Source organism: Mesoplodon densirostris, chromosome 4 (genome assembly GCF_025265405.1).
Source record: "Mesoplodon densirostris isolate mMesDen1 chromosome 4, mMesDen1 primary haplotype, whole genome shotgun sequence".
NCBI lineage: Eukaryota > Metazoa > Chordata > Mammalia > Artiodactyla > Ziphiidae > Mesoplodon > Mesoplodon densirostris.
The window spans coordinates 92,493,272-92,516,674 of NC_082664.1; the positions used below are offsets into that span (position 1 = coordinate 92,493,272).

The window sequence follows — 23,403 nt, forward strand, 5'->3', positions numbered from 1 at the left end:
TCCCTGGTGGCGCAGTGGTTGAGAGTCCGCCTGCCGATGCAGGGGACACGGGTTTGTGCCCCGGTCCAGGAGGATCCCACATGCCGTGGAGCGGCTGGGCCCATGAGCCATGGCCACTGAGCCTGCGCGTAAAAAAAAAAAAAGTATACTTAATGCTTAGAATGTCACTTACATGGCGGGTAGTGAAGTAGGGTGATGACTCCAGCAAGAAGGCTGGCAATGAAAACGTCCTTACTTCTTGCCACTCCGCTTACCGTGCTTTAAGAGGAAGTTTGGAATTTGAGTGAGCCAGGTCTTTCTTCTGCATTTTCCTGTGCATGTTTTTAGACTAGAGAAAGGAGACCTTGATGCCAATATTTAAACAACTGGGGTAAAAATGGTTTTGGCTTTAAATATCCAAGGACACAACTGCAATCAGTTCTCCTTTTGCTTTTGCACTTGACCACTGAGAAGTCTAAGCCAGGTTTTCTTTCTCCTGTGTGACTAGAATTCTTAATTCTCAATGCAAAAGGCAATCACTATATTACTAGCACCAGGAGTACAGCAGCGATTTTGAATTGGCTTGGATCTTTGTGAAAATCAGATTAAAGTTCACTTTAAAAATAGAAACTGTTTTTGCTGGTTTTATTTTAGCACTTTGTATTTTGGAGCCCTAGGAAGGAAAAAGTAGGAGGTTAGAAGGGGAGAAGAGCAAAGCCAAAATTATGACATGCCAATTTAACTGAAATCTCTGAATTACTTCCATTTTCTTTTACTGAACACCCAGAGTATAAATATGATATTTAAAATTACAGAGGACTTATGCCCTAGGAAGTTACCATCTAAAATAATATTCCAAGAGACATATTCCGTAGGATCCAACTATTAGTTCTTGGCTTTGGTCAACAGAAAGGCAGTAAGTGCCTTCATCAAGAAAATGCTCAGCTTATTTAGGTTGGAGGGTGGCTTTATATATATTTTTTAAGTGTTGTGCTTTTTTTTTTTTTTTTTTCTTTTTACGGTATGTGGGCCTCTCACTGTTGTGGCCTCTCCCGTTGTGGAGCACAGGCTCCGGATGCGCAGGCCCAGCAGCCATGGCTCACGGGCCCAGCTGCTCCGCGGCATATGGGATCCTCCCAGACCGGGGCACGAACCCGTATCCCCTGCATCGGCAGGCGGACTCTTAACCACTGCGCCACCAGGGAGGCCCTGTGCTTTTTTAAAGTAATTTATTTTATCTTTGGCTGCGTTGGGTCTTCATTGCTGCACTCAGGCTTTCTTTAGTTGAGGGGAGCGGGGGGCTACTCTTCGTTGCGGTGTGCGGGCTTCTCATTGCAGTGGCTTCTCTTGTTGCAGAGCACGGGCTCTAGGCACGTGGGCTTCAGTTGTTGTGGCTCGTGGGCTCAGTAGTTGTGGCCTGTGGACTCCAGAGAGCAGGCTCAATAGTTGTGACACACAGGCTCAGTAGTTGTGGCACATGGGCTTAGCTGCTCCACAGCATGTGGGACCTTCCCGGACCAGGGCTCGAACCCACGTCGCCTGCATTGGCAGGAGGATTCTTAACCACTGCACCACCAGGGAAGTCCTGACTTTATATTTTTAATTGATCATCTCTCCATCTTTCCTCTTATAATGTTAAAAAAAATACAAAGTATTGTTTTTAAAGGGGAAAATTCCTTAAATCACTTATTTTGTCTTTAGTCTCTTTTAATATTTGTCTATATGTATCTCTGTTTTTATAGAGTTGTAATCAGTGGACATACAATTTTATATTCTGATTTTTCCCACTTGGTATTACATCATAAACTGAGGATTACTGGTCTTCATTATTATCATCTGAATGGCTGCATAATATTCCATGAGACTGGTTGAATATACTTTTATTTTAACTACTCCATGTTTAGAAAATTAACCTGTTTCCAGTTTTTTCACCATCATAAATAAGCATCTTCCTCTAACAGGTTCTTTTTTTGTTCTTCTTACTTTAGATCATTTGCTTAGGATAAAGTATTAGAAGTAAAAATTACTGAGTTAGGGTTAATATTGTTAGCATGCACGGATGGGAGCATGTGTGTACACATTGCCAGATTGTTTTCTAAACGGTTGTACTGATTTACCCTGCCATGTGCAATATATTGATTTCATCCCAATTTACTAGTATTAAATTTTATCCTTAAGAAAAAAACAAAAGTTATTTGCATTTTGTAAAATTGTACCTTGTTGATGTAATTTGCATTTCTGATTAATAACAAGAAGCCTGATTTTTTAAGAAACTGAGATAAGACATTTTAGGGACAAGTTTAGTCCTGCTTGACACACAGAAAGACAATCTGAAGACTGGGAGTTGTCATAGCATCTACATTCTGACCAACAGCTTCCTGTGTCTCTGCAATATATCCAGCTCTGACAGCTAATTTCAGTCTTCAGCTCGACTAAGAGGAGAAAGCAAAAAAAAGCAATATTTCAGGCCACAGAGAGTACCTTAAAGGATCCAGGAAAGGATTCTCCCCAAAACATGCAGTATCCATCCTAAAACCGAGTGTTTAAAATAACAGCAATCATTCATTTGACTCGTGAATCTACAATCTGGGCAGAGCTCAGCAGAGAGACTCATTTCTGCTCCACATTGTATCAACTTGGGTAGCTCAACTATGGGGCTGGAGGACCCATTTCCAACTTGGCCCACTCATGTGGGAAGCCCATGGGTGTTGCCTGTCATCTGGGAGATCAACTAGGGCTGAGAGCCACAGCCTTAGTCCCTGTCTACATGGGCCTCTTTATGAATGCTTCACAGGCAGCTTGGGCTTCCTCATACTATGGTGGCTGGATTCAAAAAGTGTCTGAAGAAACAGAAAGTGGAAGCTGCCCATTCATTATGTTCTGAGCCCAGAAGGTGATATAACATCACTTCTACCATATTCGGTTATTCAGGCAGTCATATCCCAGATTCAAAAGAAGGATCTATACACCCACTTCTAAATGGGAACAGTATAAAAATATTTGGGCACCATGTTTTTAAACTGCCATACAGTATTCTAGCTCTTTGAAAGGCTAAGAATCTAGATACTTGAAACACCATGGACTGGGAGGTGTTATATTATAGCACTGGCCTCTCCCCTTGCTTTCTAGAATACTCCAGGAGTGAGTTCTCCATTTACCTAACTCATCTTTCCCACAACAAGGAATTCAGTCATTCAGTTTGGTGTCTCTTGACTGACTCTTCCACTGTGGAAATCTAGCAGCATTCCCTCCACTCCCCAGCCTTCCCCAGGAAGCCAGGTCTCAGGGCTTTCAATCATCTGTGTCATGGCTCTTTTCTTCTAAGATAGGTATTAGAGGTGGGCCTGAGTATGTGATGCATCTCAAAAAAAATAATGACATTAAGTATATTTGCTGTATTTATAGTGGCAAAATGTTTATCATCTAATGTGCATTTATGAGGATCTCACCTGATTGCTGAGTGGTTTATTTAGGTTTTTCTATTCCTAGTGCCAGGCAAAGGGAAAGGCAGTTTCTTTGTCCAGTCTTCCAAAGAACATTCCAAGAGAGAATTTGGAACATAGAAGAAGACACTGAAATCACCAGAGGTGGTCTTCAGAAAAGATTAAATTATCACAGGGCAGGGGACACAGAAACAGGGTTATGCTAATAATGATACTAGCAGCAATAACCATAATAATAGCTAATACTTACTGCACTTATTTGACTGGTACAGTTTTAAAGGTTTCCTGAATATTAAGCCTGTAACCTTTAAAACAATCCTTTAAGATAGTCCAATTATTTTCTATTTTTTACAGATGCAAGATGAAGTAGTTTTTCCAAGGTCACACCACTAATGGGTGGTGGAACCAGAGTATTCTTAAAGTCCATTACCTCATTGGATTGTATGAGGGTGTTTATTCTCAGGTGTGGTGAGAAGATGGGCCATCCTCTCATGGCTCCTTCTGCGGGTTTCCACAGTGACCCCCTTGTTCAGCCATTTCTCAGGGTTGAGGTGGGCTGTGGATAAGAGTTTCCACTTGTCTACTAAAAGAAGTAGACAAGCCTTCAGAGGTGGAGACTTGCCTTCTTACGTGCCCACCCCCACCCCCATCCACTCTGTGTGGCCTGCAGGACATTTAAAGGAAGAGATTCCCAAGGGAGCCTTTCTTTAACTCTGAGGGACCAAGCAGCAGAGAAGGGCCTGGCGGGCTTTCCACCCTCAATTTGTGTCCACGCAGGAACACCTGAATGAGGAGGTTCCCTGACTTTGAGGGTGGGTCCCCATTGCATCCCTGCCCTGTCACCCCCAGAAACAACTTGAAGGCTCTGATGTTGGGTCAGGGATGGTAAGGAAGAGGCCCCTGACCGCTTCAAAGGTGGAGGTAGGAAGAAGAGGTGGAAACCAACTCCCAAGACTTAGGGAGACAGGATCTTTGCTTGCTTCTGGCATGAAACTCCTCTCTCATTAGCTTTTTGTTTCATGGAATCTTCATTTCTTTGTCTGCTGCAGTTACCTGCTAGGTCATTAGACTAGAAGAAGAGATGAGTGCTGTTCATATCTTAAAATAACAGTAATAAATCAAGCTAAGAACATGGCAGTGTGCTTTTCTTAATAAATTACAAAGGCCTCTTTCTCCTCTCCTTTTTGTCTCTTCTGCATTATGTTTTTCTGGTGTGGTGATTAAGACGACAGACATTGGAGTCAAATTGACTTAAGCCCCGCTATTTAGTTTTGTGACTGGAGACAGATTATCTCTTTATTTCCTTATCTGAAAATTTGGGAAAATAACACCAGCCTCCTAGGGAGTGCTTAGCACAATGCCTAGTGCTTCCTTAGCATTCAGCCATGGCTTTTTGTGATCAGTACCATCTCTACTTTTCCAGCCTCTAGCATGTGCATATTACACATAACTCCAGGTGTGTCCCATGAACACAAGAGGAGTATGCTACCCAGCAAACCCTGCTCTCTTAGTGGAGCAGGCATGGTAAATATTTCATGTAGTGGCCTGTGAACTTATTTCCACTAAGAAGTCATAGATCCCGCCTTCCAGGAACTCAGTCTAATCAGAAAGACAAGCATGGAGATGGCCAGTGCCACCCACCATGGTCAAACCATAGTCAAAATGGATGGAGTGTCGTGAAAGGAAAGAAATGGAAAAGGGCTCAAACTGGTGAAGGGTCCTAAGGGACGAATAGGACCTTGCCAGTCAGAGGAGAAGCCATGGAAGGTGTTCTTGGTCCAGAGAACAGCAGGAGCCCAGAGCAGGAGGCCCAGCAAGGCCCTCGCCTTGCAGAGTAGCTGCATCCAGGGAAATAGGCATGTTAATATTTATCTGAGCAGAAGCAATGTCAGTGTACTGTGCTGTGGCAAACTGCAACTAAATAAAGCACTGATAATAATACTATTTCTTCACACTTGGATAGCACCTTTACAATTTACAGAGTATTTTTGCTCACATTTTCTCACTTGTCTCTTTGAAAAAACATGGTGAGTTAGTCAGCAGCGATGCCCCCTTATCTCACCTCCAAAGAGGCAAAAGGGCTGGCCTGGGAGCGTGGGAGGCCGCTGTATCCCACACATGTGGGTGGTACCCTTGCTGCGGGATCCGTGGCTTCCATTTCTTCTCCCTTTGGCAGGATGGATGCTGCAAAAGACACAGTAAGCAGAGAAGGTATAAATGATCACTCGAGACAGAGCTTAGGGCCTGGGATCTTTTGATTAGGGCACCTCTAAAGGAGTAGCCCCACCTCCATTGGGTTGAAGATCGTGCCTGTTAGTGGCTGCCGCTACTTAAGTTCCCACCACCTTGAGGGATCTCGGGACCTTAGCATATATAATCCAACGTGAAAGAGGCAGCTCTCCCTCTCTCACCCCAGCTTGGTACAGACACAACCACTTTGGAGGAAACCCAGAGGTCCCTCCTATCTTTCTTCTCCAAGTACTGGTTAGGGTTCTCTACTGAATCTGGTTGTAACCCCACTTTTGTCCATGGATCCTTTATACAAAAGACCTCAACCCCTCCATCTCCCCTGGCTTTATAATCTTTCCTTTTTATCAAGGAGCTGTGAGTCTGTAGTAAGGGTAGGAGGTGAAAAAGAAAGGCAGCCACACTTTTCCCTCCAAAGGTAACCAGGCTAATTTCAACAATGTTCAACCTGTTTGCATGTGTAAAGCAACACTTTTTTCTGCACCTCCCCAGGATGCTGCCTGGGACAGGGATAGAATTTGGGGCCCCAGGTCCAAGGCACTGGTCATTGTAGGAAATGGGACAGAGAATATCACTGGTGCATTAAGTCCTATATATTCATCCCAACGATAGCAAAATCAGTGGAGGCCCAAGTCTTACTGTGGTCAGATCAGCAGCTTTAAGAGAGAACACTTTCCCTGCATACCGCAGCATCATTCCATGCTGGTGTGTGTCTGTTTGTTACTGGTGACTTGGGGGATGACCTGTTGCTAGCAGTTCACCATGAGTGGGAGAAGTGCTCTTTGGAGATCTTTTAAGTTTTTTTTTCTTCAAAAGATAACGGAGTTGCATGTATCAGTTCATTTAACCAACAACTATTAAAAAGCTATATGCCAACCACTTTCTAAGGAATGTATTTACGGACATAAAGGACACAGTCCTTACACTGAAGGAACTCACAGTGTGGGGTTGGGGGAGGGGAGAGGATGTTGAGAAACTAAGGAAATATAATATTGTGTGCTATGTGCTTCGATGAAGCTGAGCCCAGATTTTGGCGGCAGGAGGAGGAAAAGCGGGAAAAGCCTGGTGGGAAGTGATTTCTGATTAGGAATTGGCCACCTAAAGGAAGAGGAAAGGACAAGAAAGGCACTCGAGGGGGTGGGCACAGCACATGCAAAGGCCAAGAGACAGGAGAAGCAGGTTTGTTATTAGAACTCAGTGAATTCATATACCCACAGTTTGGGGTGCCAAAAGAGGTGTCATCTAAGAGAACTGACATCCAAATGCTGACCTCTGGTCCCTCTTGGGCCTCATATTTGTAAGCTCACCGCTGAATGTCACTGTGGAACCTGGTTTTTCTTTTTCTATCCAAATCCACTTTGAGCCTCTCTTGAGATTAGCCACTAAGGTGATAGAAAGAGCAGTGGACCTAGAGACAGATGACCCAGAAGCCTTTTATTAACAGCCTGGCCTCAAGCAGTTCTTTACCTCCTCATCTGTACAGTGGAGATTCATTCACTAACTCAACCAACACTAAGTAGAGATCGGCTACCAGACACCATGGTGGGTTATAAAGATAAAGCAGAGAACGGCACAGACCTAATTTCTGTTGTCTTGAAGCTGACATGAGTTCAATGAAGATAATAATTTCTGTCCTAAACATTTAAGGACCAAAATAGATAAGGTAGGGCTTCCCTGGTGGTGCAGTGGTTGAGAGTCCGCCTGCCGATGCAGGGGACACGGGTTCGTGCCCCGGTCTGGGAGGATCCCACATGCCATGGAGCGGCTGGGCCAGTGAGCCATGGCCGCTGAGCCTGCGCGTCCGGAGCCTGTGCTCCGCAATGGGAGAGGCCACAACAGTGAGAGGCCCGCGTAGCGCAAAAAAAAAAAAAAAAAAAAAAAAAAAAAAAGGTATATTTGCTTTAAAAAGTGCAAGATGCTATAAAAGTGAAAGCTCGTTGCCCAACTCTCTGGTCTGGGATGACTATCACTGAGAGCTGGGAGCTCCTGATCCCACCCTCACACACAGAAGTTAGTGAAATATCTCCATCAGATCAGCTACAAAGTACATTTGGGGACACAGAGAGGGGCTAAGAAACCTAGAGGTTCCTGGTGTATGTGACCTGAGCTTCCCACAAGCATATCACACAATTTTTTGTTTTGTTTTGTTTTGTTTTGTTTTTTGCGGTACGCGGGCCTCTCACTGTTGTGGCCTCTCCCGTTGCGGAGCACAGGCTCCAGACGCGCAGGCTCAGCGGCCATGGCTCACGGGCCCAGCCGCTCCGTGGCATGTGGGATCTTCCCGGACCGGGGCACGAACCCATGTCCCCTGCATTGGCAGGCAGACTCTCAACCACTGCACCACCAGGGAAGCCCATATCACACAATTTAAAGAAGAAATTGGAAATGATCTGTTGACCAGTGGGAGGGGCTGCACCACCTCACCCCTGGGTCCAGGGAAGCTAGAGGGCAGCACCTAAAGGCAATATTTCCAAGACCACGTGATTGGGAGGAGGGGAAAAAATGCACCTTCTGCCATTCTATCTGGCATAGAGTCAGAATGCCACATCCACATTCATAAGCACCAGTGGAGACACATTCCATGTTCAACACATCAGTCGGTTTGTACTACAGAGCCCATTTGTGGTTTGGTGTTATAGATCAGAGGCAGAGATCACAGCTCTCTCGGGGTTCAGAGGGGACACATGCATTTTGTATCCTAGGCAACGCCAGCGCTATAGGAAAAACTTAGAAGTGTGAATTGGGAATTCTGTTACTTTCGGTAAAGAGCCTTTTTGGACCCAGGCACCAAACTCAGAATCAATAAAATCTAATGACTTAGACGGGCCTTAGAGATGGTCGATGTTCTAGCCCAACCCTTCATTTATAGATGAGGAAGCTGAAGCTAGAGGAGGTGCGGCCTCTTGGCTGCTAGAGTAGAATCTAGATTGCTCAGTCCCCTGTTATCTCTAGGTGTGTTTGATATGTTTGACGCCTGGGATGAAGTTAGCATCCCCATAAGGAGAGGCAAGAATAAATGCAGATAAGGGTAGTATAACCTTTGAGGCATAATTATCTCCAGCAATAGCATGGACCACGCAGCCCTTCCTCAAGGTGGTGCCGTGGTCAGCCTTGCCCTGGCTTCCTGGCACTCACCTGATTACAGAACATGATTGCAGGAGCTCAGGGATTGCTCTTTTAGGTAACTCACTCAGGCCTCACAGCACCTCTCTGAGAGGAGCTGCTAGTTATCCCCACTTCACAGGGAACTGAAGTACAGAGCGGTTAAGCAGCTTGCCCGAGGCTACTTAAGTGACCAAGCTTGGTCTCCTCCCTAGGCATTCTGGCTGCAGAGTTCATGTTTGCAATCATGGCACTGCACTGCTCAGCACTCACTCAGGCTCCACCCCAGAGGAGGAAGGGCCCAACTTTTCTCATACCCGCTCGGTGTTGAATAGATTCAGTAAAACTCAGCAGTTGGCATCGATTTACCTAGACTCCCATTTTGCCTCGGTGGACCCAGAGGTTTCAAAAGCTCATAGATATCATAGATAACAGAGCCCAGACAAAGGGCTACAGGTGAGTCACAGGTGAACTGACTCAGGCCCAGGCAGGCTGGGCCCTGGCAGAGCTTTTTCTGGCCATAAAAATTCACTTGGGTCAATTTATTAGTCCAGGTCTGTTGGCTGAACCCTCACCAGGGGACCTCATTTCCATCAGTAGAACAAAATAACATTTTTAGAAGTTGTTTCGAAATGGTTATAAACTAACAGGAAGTTGCAACAAGAGTAGGGTCCCATGTACTCTTCACCCAGGAAGTGGATTTTTAAAAACAAGTCAGAACTGAATTCTCTAATGGAATGCAGATAATAGTAGTGCTTTATCGTAGATCTTTCTGAACAGTTAGTAATCAGTCTCCACATTTGCCACAGACAAGCAGCTGTTACTGTGTTTTCAAATACAGAGGGCAAATACAAAGGCCATATTTTTTGGCAACTGGAAACCATAGTGCTTGGACCAGGAATTTTTGGCTTTACAGATTTTTTTAAAGTCTACTTTGCTTTCTCTGGGTTGTTAAATTTAACCCTTCAACAGCTATTTGAAATCATGACATCACCTGGGAACCACTGGTGAGGTGATTTGCAGAAAATGAAACAGGAAAACATTAGCTTCTTCATGTAGAGCAAATTCCTGTCATTGGCAGGGATGAGAAACATACATCCATAGACTCTCATGACATCTGGGTTCTGCACCAGCTTTACCACTCTTGGACCTTGAGTCCCTTAATTTATCTCCTTATTCTCTCCTAGGAATAGTAGCAGCAGCCCATCCTCAGTCCTCCCTCGCCTGGGTATTGTTCATGTTCTTTGAAAACCTAAAACAGGCACCATACAGGATATTGAAAGCTATGGCTCTGCAGTGGTGGCATCAGACAAGTCAGCAGAAACAGAGCAAACATGCTCTACTTCTGTCATCCCAGCCCAGAGGGCAGAACCAGGCATGGACCCAGGCCCTATTAGCCTGAACAGAATGTCTGCGCAGGCCATATGGCAGCCCCAGCAGGTGATCTAGTAGAATAAGCCAATGTTCCAAAGACAGGCTGAGTCCTTTGGCATCTCAATCATCCCTTGGAACCAGGAGCCCTTCCTTTGTCTAGAATGGTTCCTTTCCTGGAGGCCAAAGGGAAGCAGCCGAGCCTGGCAGGGACCACACGTGTGGAGGAGATAACACAGGAAAAGCTTTTAATGTCTCTTGTCACTAGTTAGCCTTGAAAGCCCTGCAGTCCTCCCTGGAAAAAGGACACACCATTGTATTCAGTTCTGCCACAGCAACCTTCTGCTTTCTCTCTCTCTTTTTTTTTTTTTTTTTTTTTTCAATTGCAGGCGGTTGCTATATTTTATATTTTCACAAAGCTAGTCCTCATCTTGATCTCTTAAGAAGTTGATGTGTTTTGTCATCTGCCTGGGTAGCAGATTCTCTCTGCTTAGCTATGGGGCTCATCCCCTCATTAGTTTCTTTTGTTATTTTCACTTTAAATGAAGATTGTTTCTAGGTCAGTTTAGCTTTAAAATGTTACCTGATTTGAGTTAGGATGGACAGGCAAAATCTTGTAGGCAAGGTGTCACTAGAATTATGCTCCCCAGAGCCATGGTTCCGATCAGAGGTCAAATTCTGGGATTCCTGTTCAGATTTGCTTAGAATTTGGCAGAGACAGGTTAGATCCTGTTTTCTGTCCCTTCCTGCTCAATTCCTTTTAAGTGCAGTTCCTTTGTGAATTATTAATATTTGACCAGAAACATTACTGCTGGAGATATTGGTATGCTTTGCTTTAAGAACACCTAGACTTAAAATGAAAACCTGACATAAGAGCTGTTTTAATTTTCAGAAAACGTCTTTAAATAGCCAGCTTTCCTCATGCATGTAAAATATAATTAAAATAAACAAAACTGACCCAACTTTTAGGAAGACATTGATTATAAAAGCAAGGCATTAATAACGAACACAACAGGCTTCCATACCCTGCAGTGTGCCCTTTTCTGCCTTCCATGGTGTCTACTGCCACCTTTCTTTCTTTTCTATCAGAATCTAGCCCCAAGGAAAGATCTTACAAATGTATTCATACTGATTTCTGGCTTATGTTACGCTCCAGCGCTACATACTTTATAACTGGAAAAAAGCCCGTCAGCCAAAGAAAAGAATTTCCCATTGCAGAATCTCCAGCATCAGTCAGCCATTAGGCAGGTTGATTTTTATTTTATTTTTCCTTGTTGGGTAGTGGGGAGTCAACAGACTTCCTTCTCTGCCAGTACCATATACTCCACTCTTTAATTTCAGGAACAGCTCAGTTTTCCTTTCCTTGTTCTGGGAAAGCTGCAAAATGAGGCGGAATTTCAGCGGGGGGTGACGGAAATCACTTACTCTTTTGGCCTGTGTTACCCATGCCTCCCATCAAAGAGCAGTTTGTTAATGATGGGAGGGTGTGAAAGGAGGCATCTGTTGCCATTTGCAAGAACCTCTTAGATTTGGAGCACCTGGAAACGCCTGGGGTTGATGAGGGTTGTGTGCTACTGCTGTTGCAGCGAAATGGTAGACCCAAGACTCCAGGTGTTTGGGGCGATAGTGACGAGGTGTTCCCACAGCTGAGTCAGCCACGTGTACAGCCTCCATCTATTTCTTTTTTTCTCTATCCTTTACATAATGACTGAGGACCTCCTACATTCCAGGCCCTGTGCCTCATGCAAAGGATAAAGAGGACAAATACGACGTACTCTCTGTCTCGAGCAGAGCCCAGTTTAGTAGGGAAAATGTGAAAATAAGTAACATTATGATGAGGTGGTGAGTTCTGTAATAGAAGTCTTTACACAGTGTCATAGTATGATTAGTCATCCTGAGGGGGACAGAGCGCCCAGGGGAGCAGGATTTGGGGTAGTTGGAAGAATGGGAAAGGGGCAAAGGCCAGGGACATTTTGATCTGGTAAGTAGACAATTTCCAGGAAGGGCTTTTGAGAGAGAATAGTATGTGCAGAAGACACTGCTTTAGGATGAAGATTGGGAAGCATTAGTAGCTGAAACAGAGAAGCTGGCAAGAATCAAATTGTGGAGGACCTTGTAAATCCTGGAAATAAATTCAGACCTTATCATAGAGGCCTTAGGGAACCATAAAATTGTTTTTAGACAAGGAAGTAACATGAAGCTATTCGTGCTTTGAAAAGATCATTCTGGTGGCTTTGTGGAGAATAAACTAAAAGTCTAGGAGGGCAGAAACCAGTTCAGGGTAGATTCTAGAACAATGAAAAGAGAAATCAACAGGATGTACTGACAGGTTGGAAACAGGATGATGGAGGGGGAGAGATCTAGGATGACTCCCAGGTTTAAGGCTTCAGTGACTGAGTAGGATCTTAAAAATATTACAACAATAATAATAATAATTGTTGGATCCTTACCAGGTGCAAAGGGTTTGGCTACGTGCTTTACACAGATTATTTCATTAAATCATTGTAATATTAGTGCTTAAATTATCTTCATTTTATGCGTGAAAACTTGAGACTTTGAGAGGTGAAGTGACAGGTCCAGGGTCACATGGCTGGTAAGCGATAGTGCATGAACTTGAACCCAAGCACTTGGAGCTCAGAGCCTGCCCTCTGTAGGGAATTTAGCAGGAGTACAAGTCAAGACAGAGTATCTGAAGTTCAGATTTGCACCTTCCAAATTTAAGTTGCCTATATTTTAGGAGCCGAAATAGCTAGCAAAAGAGTTGCAAGCTGGATCTGGAGCAGAGACGTATGATCTCTGCTGGGCATGTTGAGTGAGGATTCATCAATTAATCAGTGGTAGTGAAGAAGGTGTGTGTAATGTGGGTGAATCTTCAAAGAGCCTGAACAGAACCATGAAGAACCACATCTAAGGGTGGGCATGTTCGGACAAGTTTGGGAAGGTTGCTGACAAGGAGTAGCTAGAGAGGTGAGGAGATAACTATGAAAGCCAACAGTAGAGCTTCAAGATCTGATGGAGGGACCACCATGACTGAATACTTCAGGGAGATGAAAGAAGATTTAAAATGAGGATTGAGGGAATTACCTGGCCGTCCAGTGGTTAGGACGCCACACTTCCACTGCACGGGGGCATGGGTTCGATCCCTGGTCGGGGAACTAAGATCCTGTGTGCTGCGAGGCACGGCCAAAAAAAAAAAAAAAGAGGATTGAGTTGGATTTGACCATAAGGTGATTGATGGGCAAGAGTTGAAGTTAGACTGAAGTGAGTTAAAAATTTAATAAAAAGTGAGAAAATGGAGACAGTGGGCTGAGACTTCTCTTCAAAGCAGTTTGGCTGGGGAAGGGGTGAGAGACAGGGAGATAAAGGAGGCAGCCTCAGGATCAGGGAGATACTGTTTGTGATGTGAGCCACTTGAGATGCTGGTATGTGGAGGGGAAAGAACGTGGGAGCGGTGGGTATTACACCAGGATGTTTATCTGAGCAGGTAGGGAAGTTGGACTCTGCCCTCCAGCCCTCAGAAGGAGCTCATGGACTCTGAGAAAAAGTGCTCCTACACTTTCAATTTATCTCCCTTTTATTTTATTTTATTTTTTTTAATAGGCTTCTTTTTTTTTAACATCTTTATTGGAGTGTAATTGCTTAACAATGGTGTGTTAGTTTCTGCTTTATAACAAAGTGAATCAGTTATACATATACATATGTTCCCATATCCCCTCCCTCTTGCGTCTCCCTTCCACCCTCCCTATCCCACCCCTCCAGGCGGTCACAAAGCACCGATCCGATCTCCCTGTGCTATGCCGCTGCTTCCCACTAGCTATCTACCTTACGTTTGGTAGTGTATATATGTCCATGCCTCTCTTTCGCTTTGTCACAGCTTACCCTTCCCCCTCCCCGTGTCCTCAAGTCCATTCTCTAGTAGGTCTGTGTCTTTATTCCTGTCTTACCTCTAGGTTCTTCATGACATTTTTTTCCCTTAGATTCCATATATATGTGTTAGCATACAGTATTTGTCTTTCTCTTTCTGACTTACTTCACTCTGTATGACAGACTCTAGGTCCATCCACCTCATTACAAATAGCTCAATTTCGTTTCTTTTTATGGCTGAGTAATATTCCATTGTATATATGTGCCGCATCTTCTTTTTATCTCCCTTTTATTACATGAAGAAACTCAAGCCCAAAAAGTGAGGTTTCCTGTCCGTGGTCACATAGCAAGTCCATGACCCCAGATCTACTGGTGCCTGGTCCCTTCCTCTCCTGCTGCCGGTGTCAGTGGGAGAAGCAGCCCTGACATTCCTTATGCTTCCAAGCTCCCAATCCTCCAGACTGACTGTTCCCTGCTCCATCAGAATGTACTTCCTTACAGATTCTGGTGTGTCAGCAGGGCTTCAGCTGTGTTGCGGGGGGTGAGTCAGAGAGCTGCTTTGTCATTTCCTCAACATGCCAGAGGGCAATGTTTTAAGTTGTTAAAGTGTCATTAACAGAACAGTGCAGGAAGCCTCTTCCTCTCACCTGGGCACCCAAGTTCCCAGAGGGAGGAAAGGTCTCGAAGTCAAGGGCCTTTCAGAAACCTCTTCCTGGCCCAGGGTTAGGGAGGTTATATTTTGTTCATACATGGTGCCCTGGTCCCCAAGCCCTTGTGCAGGAGAGGATCGGGCCGAGGGGAGGATGGTGGCAGTGGGGGTGACAGTAGAGCTTCCTTAAATGAGAGAGCTGATGCTCTCCCAAGAGACTCCATCAGTCAAGAATCACTTGGTGAGCCTGGATGTAAGTAGCTACCCACGCTGCTGAGAAGTGCCCAGAGTACCCTGCCCCAACTCTGCTAAGAGGTCTTCTGGAATCTGTATCATCATCTCTTCTTCTCACATTCTTATACTCCAGAGGTTATGCTGTCAGCCTGGTTGTCACACCATTCTCATTAAATACTGATGTTGAGCACAGATTAAAATCCATAGCCCTACCCAGAATGCACTGCCTAGTATCTAGAAACGTGAATGCTCTATAAACATAAACTTCTCTTTTGTAGTTGACCTTCAATGTCAACCCTCCGTGTGTTGGTAAGGTTCCAAGGAATAGCAATTAACTTCCTTCTCTTTGTTCTTTTTCAATCTACTTAAACCCATTGCTCCTTTTCCATTTTGTCATGTGGGGCTGTCAGGCCGTAGACCTATAACTCCTGTAACTCCATGGGCCGTCCTTCTCATGGACTGCAATGTAAACAGTGCCCCCCTGGAATTTCATAGACTGTGGAGTGAATGGCGCCCTTTGCTGCAGCTCCCGGCCCACCCCGCTTCTCTCCTGTAGTTCACAGCATACTCAAATAAAAGAATGAATGCTACTTGGGAGCAGAACCTAGGGTGCTCATCCTCCCTGGGTCTTTTGCTCTCTGTTGTTATTGTTGTTGTTTTGTTTAACAGTATTAAGTAAATCGAAATCAGACAGGAATCCAAAATGCTAATCTTGCCCGGAGTGATTTCGCAGAGCTGGTAGTTTTCAGGACACATGACTAGTTCTTTTGTTTCTTCCTTCATTTACAGTTTATTCACAGTTGTATCAAGTATTGACAACTGTGAGACCTGCTTGTCCCAAGGGACTGACTCTTCTTCAGGGTCTGAAGAACTACAGGAGGACTTAACTAGGCCAAGGATGGGAGGCAAGAAGGGCCATCCAGAGGGAGGAGGGGCAAAGGCCTGGTGGAAGTAGATAACATAGGACACGTTCCAGGGCCAGAACCATAGCCAGGGTGGTAGAAGCATGAGTAAAGAGGGAGAGAGACTCAAGATAAGGCTGGAGAGGGAGCCAGGACTCAGAGCAGGAACTGCCTTAAAGCCTCATTGCAAAGATCTGGACTTTCTCCTAAGAGTAATAAGAAGTTCCTGGAGGATTATGAGATTCCATGATGGGGTTTATATTCTGAAAAACTCATTCTTGTTGCATCTACAGAATGAATGGGAGACAAGGGGCAGACAGAAAAGTAGGGAAAAGGTCAGAAGAATGTGGTCAAAGGCAAGGCAAGGAACCACGGTGCTTTAAAAAGCTGTGGACAGTCAACTGCGTCTAAAGCTACTGAGGGATTACATGAGATGGGACTGGCAAGTATCCATTGCATTGAGCTACCTGGAGGTCATCAGTGTTTTTGCTAAAAGACGTTATTGAGAGAGGAGCTAGAACAGAGGCAGTAGAAGACTGAGTGGGAGGTGAGGAGATGACAACAGTGAGAATGAAAACCTTTTTGTCAGTGTCTGCGAATGGAAAGAAAGAGATAGGCGGTGACTAGAGAAGGATCTGGGGTGACAGGAGCTTTTTCACCTTTTTTGTTTTTGAGATGACAGGGGTGTGGGCAAATTTAAGTGCTGATGGATAATATTTAAGCAATAAAATTTTATAGAACATGCCAGAAGAGAAGAATATAATCCATGTTTTTTTTTCTGTTCCAGGAAAAACAGAAGGGGGTGGGTTTAAAGCCCATGGAGGGGAGTTGGGAAGTGAAATCCTCTTAAACCAGGAGAGAGGGAGGAAAAACTTCATGATGAAGCATATAGGTTGATGTTCTTGATAATGGGAAGGGGGAGGGATTGAGGAAGCTCCTAACTTATGGCCTTATTTTCTATGTGAAGTAGCTATGAGGTGGGAGAAGAGATGAGGGCCTTGAGGTGAATGGGGAAAGTTTAAACTTACTGATTTGGGGTGCGTGCAAATCTAGTAGAGAAACATGGGATCCCCACAGTTTTATAGTGTGAGTTGTAGTTGGTGGTCAAGAATTTTGTGACATTGGTACGTACCAAATTGCCGCAGACCGTGGTTGTCTTCCCTACAGCAGCTCAGCTGCTCTGGGGAAGGTGCAGAAGGCTGTGTTCATCCTAGGTAGAAACTTTGCAAGAAAGTCTGACACAGTAACAAGGGATGAGGGAGTCTAGAGTACAGGCAAAAGTATTATTGAAGTGGTTGACTACCGAATATTCCATATAAGATGGATAAAGTGGTATGACAAGACTGGGGATGAATAATGGATTAGAAGTTAGGAGAAGAAAGGAGAGCAGTTAGTAGACTGAAGTCCCTGATGAGAAGGAAGAGTAGTCTGGTGAAAGCAGTCAAACCAGCTGGAGGGACAGAAGTTTGGGATCAAAGCATGCAGTGCTTGACTTCCTGATTTTTGAGGTGAAGAAGCTATAGCTGATAAGTCCAAGAGTGGAACCATGGACCAGGACTGCTAAAGTCTTTGAAATGTTTTTCTTAGAGAAAGTGACTGGGAATTTATCAGCTAAAAGAAAGGAGGAGGGGCAGAACCTCAAGTAAGCACAGGATTTTATTGTAAAAGGATGGAGGCCCAAAGTCTAGAAGAAATACTGGGAAACTGGGCAGAAGCAACACCACTGTCAGATGCTGAGGTGTAGGGGGAGTATGAGAGTCTAAACAGCTCCTCTTTGAGAAGTAGCATTTCCAGAAGAGAGCCAGGGATTTAAAATCAGCATGGGGCTTGCCTGGTGGCTCAGTGGTTGAGAGTCCACCTGCTGATGCAGGGGACACGGGTTCATGCCCCAGTCTGGGAGGATCCCACATGCCGCAGAGCGGCTGGGCCCGTGAGCCATGGCTGCTGAGCCTGCGTGTCCGGAGCCTGTGCTCCGCAACGGGAGAGGCCACAACAGTGAGAGGCCCGCAACCCGCCCCCCCCCAAAAAAATAAATAAAATCAACATGGTTCTTTCTGGGTTCTTTGGACTGGGGAGAAAGTTAAGTAGGCCTACTGCATTTCTGAATTCTCATTTCCTTTGAACTAATATAGCTTTAAGAGAGACAGACTATAGATCAATTTCTCTCTCTGGGATTCATTAATTTCAAATTTGGCCACTATTCTGTAACCATAAAAAGAACTTGTATTAACCAACCATATAAATTCTCTTGCTTAAAGAACTTCCTTTCAGTATTTCTTTTAGTTTGGGCCTGCTAACAATAAATCTCTCAGTTTTTGCTTATCTTAAACATCTTATCTTGCTTCATTTTTGAAGAATATTTTCACTGATTATAGAATTCTAGGCTTAAAATGTAATTTCTTTCAGCACTTTAAAAATGTCATTCTGTGGTCTACTGAATTCCATCATTTCTATCGATAAGTCATCCGTCAGTATTCCTGCTTCTTTGAAGGTAAACTATCTTAGCTTTTAACATTTAAAAAAATTTTATTTTTAGCATCTTGACTATGATATATTTAAGTGTGTTTTCTCTTTGTATTTAGAAGTTCTTAGAGCTCCTTTAATGAGTGCCTTATTGTCCTTCATCAGTTTTGCAGCCATTATCTTGTCAGTTATTGCTTCTGTCCATTTTCTCTCCATTTCTCTCTCTCTCCTCTCTCTCTCCTCATATGGGACTCCCATATGTGACATCTTTTCACAAGATCCTGTGTGTCTCTTACTCTCTGGTCAGTTTTTTCCAACCTTTTTGCTGTCCATGTTTCTGTGTGGTATTTTCTATTAACCTATCTTTCAGTTCACTAATCTTTTCTTCAGCTATAAGAAATATGTTGCTAAACACATCTATTAAGAAGCTTTAGTTCTGTGCTTTTTAGATGTAGAATTTATATTTAATTCTTGTTTAATAGATTCTAGGTATCTGGTGAAATTCTCCATCTTGTCATCTTTTTTTCTTGGACAAAATAAACATAGTTACTTTTTAAAACTATATCTGAGAATTCTAATACCTGGGTTACCTGTGGTCCTATTTTCTATTGTCTTTTTCTCTCTTAATCGTAGTTCTTCGAATGTCTAGTAATTGCCGCTTGAATGCTGAGCATTTTGTGTAAAAAATTATAGTCTCTGTCACTCAAGCCCTGGCTATCTTGGCAGCTCTGAACTCCTTTTAAGAGCTATCCTCATTATATTTAGGATTGAAATCAAGAATGTAAGGGGAAGCCCATATAAAAAAAAAAAAAAAATCCAAAATATACTTACTCAGATTCCCTGCTCTCTCACTGAAAGGAATAACCTCATATAGGTATGTTCTTTACTATAAGCTTACACGTAAGGAAGGTGGTTCCCTCCTCCTTCTTGGAGGCATCTATGTCTATGAAGCTGTACCTTATCCTCTAAGAATACCTCTATTATTGTTATGATGATGTACATAAACTGTTGTAAATAAATAGCTGTATAAAATGAAAGAGTAAACATATCTTTTTTTTGGCCCTTTTGCACAATAAGATCTAACAATAATAGTCATGATAATATTCAATAAGATTTACTAGAGATTTATTATAGGCCAGGTTCTGTGTTAGATGGTTTGTATAGATTATCTCATTTAATCCCCAGAAGAACCTATGAGGTAGTAAAGGTAATTATTCCTATTTTACACATGAGGAAACTGAGGTTTAAAGGGTTAATTCACCTTAAACAAGGTTCCAGAGCCAGGAAGTAAATGGCACAAGCAAGTTTGTACTCAGATCTTTGTAACCTCAAGGTCTAGGTTCTTTTCCAACATTTTGTCCTGCCTCATGTCTTGCCTTCATTCCACATAACTGGTTTGATGGTTTCACCGAGCCCTGGAATCCTGGGATATTTCCTTAAATAAAGTGAGAACAAAGTAGTCTGAGGGGTTTACATGCAAATAAATCTGCTTCTTGGTACATTTTTCTTGGGTATTTCCAGATTCTTACCTCCCCTACTCAGCTTTGCTTTGATATATGTTTTTACATTAAATGCTTCCATTTATAAGTTCTGTAGCAAACCTGAAAGTAATTTTTTCAATAAAGCTTTATGCAGGGACAGGAAGTAATTAGTGGTGGGGTTTTATTTTTGGAGGATGAGATTGATGAGGGGTGGGGTATAGGGAGAAATTGCTTTCTGCAGTGTCAGATGAATGAGTTACAGGAAATGATGGCTCAGCCAGCACTTGGTGCTTGCCAGTGAGTCAGCAGTGATTCCACCCTCAGTCGCAATGCTGGAATCACAGCTGTGAAAGACACTCTTCCTGGTGAGAGCCCCTCCCTGCCTTGCTGTCTGGGGCATGGAAGCTGTGCCCCCATAATGTGAACCATTCAGTTACCTGTCCTAGTGGAGAAAGATTCACAGAACTACCTTCTTGGGTTCATGCCGATATTTCTGTGTTTCTTTAGGATTCATTGGTGTTTCTGGTTTTTTCCTCTGATACCCAGCAGAAACATCCAGGTTGGGATTGATGTAATAGCAGAATTTAATTCCTAGGGCAACATTTCATATTTTTACACTGCTTCAATGTCTAGGGTCTTTTTTTTATTATTATTATTGAAGTATAGTTGATTTACAAATATTGTGTTAGTTTCGGGTGAACAGCAAAGTGATTCACTTATACATATATATATATTCCTTTTCAGATTCTTTTCCTTTATAGATTATTACAAAATATTGAGTATACTTCCCTCTGCTATATAGTAGGTCCTTGTTGTTTATTTATATATAGTAGTGTGTATATGTTAATCCCAAACTTCTAATTTATCCCCCACCCTTTCCCCTTTGGTAACCATAAATTTGTTTTCTATGTCTGTGGGTCTATTTCTGTTTTGTAAATAAGTTCATTTGTATCTTTTTTATAGCTTTCACATATAAGCAATATCATATGATATTTGTTTTTCTCCGTCTGACTTAATGATAATCTCTAGGTCCATCCATGTTGCTGCAAATGGCATTACTTCATTCTTTTTTATGGCTGAGTAATAGTCCATTGTATACATATATATGTGGTATATGTATATATACCACATCTCCTTTAGGGTCTTTATAAATGGGAAAACACTGTGGAAAAGCAAGACAGGAAGATGCTGCTTCAGGAAAAATGGTAGATTGAAAGAGGTCATTTTATCATGATTGAAAATATGTGTGTGTGGCAAGAAGATTAGAATGAAATCATTACGGTTGTTTGGTTGAGATGGCAGGATTGTTGGTGATTGCTTTTTACTTTTTTTCTAGGTTTGATAAATAGGCTCAAGTTGTAAAATTTATTCTAAAAACAGTCGTTTCGTATTTTAAACTAATTATCCACTTGTGGGGGAAAAAACTGGCCAAATAGCTTTAATATTTTAGGATATCTTTTTCCCAGACTTTGCTCATATTGTTAAGGTCAACTTGGTTATATGACCAAGTTGACCTTAACAATAACATGGTGTCCTGTGGGAAGTGGGCAAGGAAGATTAACTTTGCTCAGAAGCTGTAGGTGCCAAGCTTTTAGTTCTTTTAGAAATTAATGCTAAGAGAGATTGAAGAACCTTTCCCAGGTCGATTAGCTGGTAAGTGGTGGAGTTCCATTCAAGCCCCAGTCCCATTGCCACCAAAGTCCACACTCTTTCAACTAGAGTATAGAATGATGCTGCTGCAGGGCCCAGTCCTCCAGGCTTTTTTGCAGGGCATTTTTATTTTTATTTTTTAATTAATTTTTATTGGAGTATAGTTGATTTACAATGTTGTGTTAGTTTCTGCTGTACAGCAAGGTGAGTCAGTTATACATATACCTAAACATATAGCCACTCTTTTTTAGATTCTATTCCCATATAAGTCATTAGAGTACCGAGTAGAGTTCCCTGTCCTATACAGTAGGTTCTTATTAGTTATCTATTTTATATATAGTAGTGTGTATATGTCAATCCCAATCTCCCAATTTAGTCCCCCTTCCTGCTTGGTAACCATAAGTTTGTTTTCTATATCTGTGACTCTATTTCTGTTTTGTAAATAGGTTCATTTGTATCATTTATTTATTTATTTATTATTTTTTTGTGGTGCGCGGGCCTCTCACTGTTGTGGCCTCTTCTGTTGTGGAGCACAGGCTCCGGACGCGCAGGCTCAGCGGCCATGGCTCATGGGCCTAGCCGCTCAGCGGCATGTGGGATCTTCCCAGACTGGGGCACGAACCTGTGTCCCCTGCATCGGCAGGCAGACTCTTAACCACTGCACCACCAGGGAAGCCCTGTACCATTTTTTTTTAGATTCCACATATAAACGATATAGTATTTTAAGTGTGTTAACTTACTGCTGGATTAGCTGTCCATTGAGAAAAATCGTATTGCAATATTTTTCTCTCTTTTTGAAAAACTAGCGTTCTAAATTCCACGTATACATACTTGGCTTCTACTCTAGTTAGAAAGACAAATACTGAGAGTGTTGTATAGAATGCATGTGTGTGCATCTGTGTTTTTGACATTAAGAAGATGAAAGAGTCATGGGCAGTACTTAGTTGAGTGGTCGTACTCCCCCAGAATTTGAAGTGATTCTCATGATCACACCTAAAGTTCTTAGATATATGAGACTGAGGCTGAAGCTAAATGTTTTATTGTTCAGTATAGTAGCTATAAGTGACAGTTTCTGTTGAAGAAGGAATGATATTGTTGCGAAGCAGAAGTTTTACAGTTTCACAAAAATACCCATTGGCCCAGTAGGGCCTTAATTTATTTTTCTAATAAATTAATAACATTTAGAGATTTTTGCAGCTAATATTGTACAATTAACACTATAAGCTTTGTTGAGATACTGACATACAATATACTGCACATATGTAATTGTACAACTTGTTAAAATTTAACATATGCCTACACCTATGAAACATCCCTTCAGTAAAGATAATGAATGTATTCATTAACCCCCCCCCCAAAGATTTTTTTGGAGTGCTATATTTTCTAAGAAAAAAAAACTCCAGCCATTTAATTTCATTATCTAATTTGATGAAAAAGGCCTGGATGGGGACTCAGGTGATGTGAGTCTGGACTCTGATCCTTCCCTAAATAGCTCCATGAAATTCAGCGAGTCCCTTAATTTTTCCAGGTCTTAGTTTTCTTATCTGAAAAATGAGGGGGTTGAACTAGATGGTCCCTAAGGCCCTGTATGGCTCTAAAGCTTAATAAAGCTAAGAGGACAGGCATATTTAGGGTATTGGTTTGTGTCCAAATGGTTTTATGTAAAAATATAGGCTTCCCCAGTCATCTTGTGTCAGCTGTGCTGCTTCATCCCGGCCCCTCTCTGCTTGATTGATTGATCATGAAATCATTTCATTTCATTTAACTCTCTTTCACCCTGATTCAAGGTCATTCATGTCATTACTTTCATGTTGTTCTTTCTAAGCTTAGGGAACTGTTCTACTTAAGAATTTAGGGGTAGGGCTTAAATAATGCTGGGAATTTGGCAAGCCTCAAGGGGCTGTGAGGGGCAACAGGACTGATAGCTCCTTGGATACTCTCGAGGCAGCTTGGGCATTTTAGGGGGGAGGGGGCAGAGACGAGCTGTACTGGATTTATTTCAGGGATGGGGGAAGGGA

The 23,403-nt window shown here is 42.9% G+C and overlaps 1 protein-coding gene across 8 annotated transcripts in view; it reads left to right on the plus strand.

The window, feature by feature from the left end:
* Positions 1–23,403, plus strand: part of SEMA6D (semaphorin 6D) — a 57,577-nt gene that overhangs the window by 19,239 nt on the left and 14,935 nt on the right. The gene's annotated exons all lie outside the window — the stretch shown is intronic.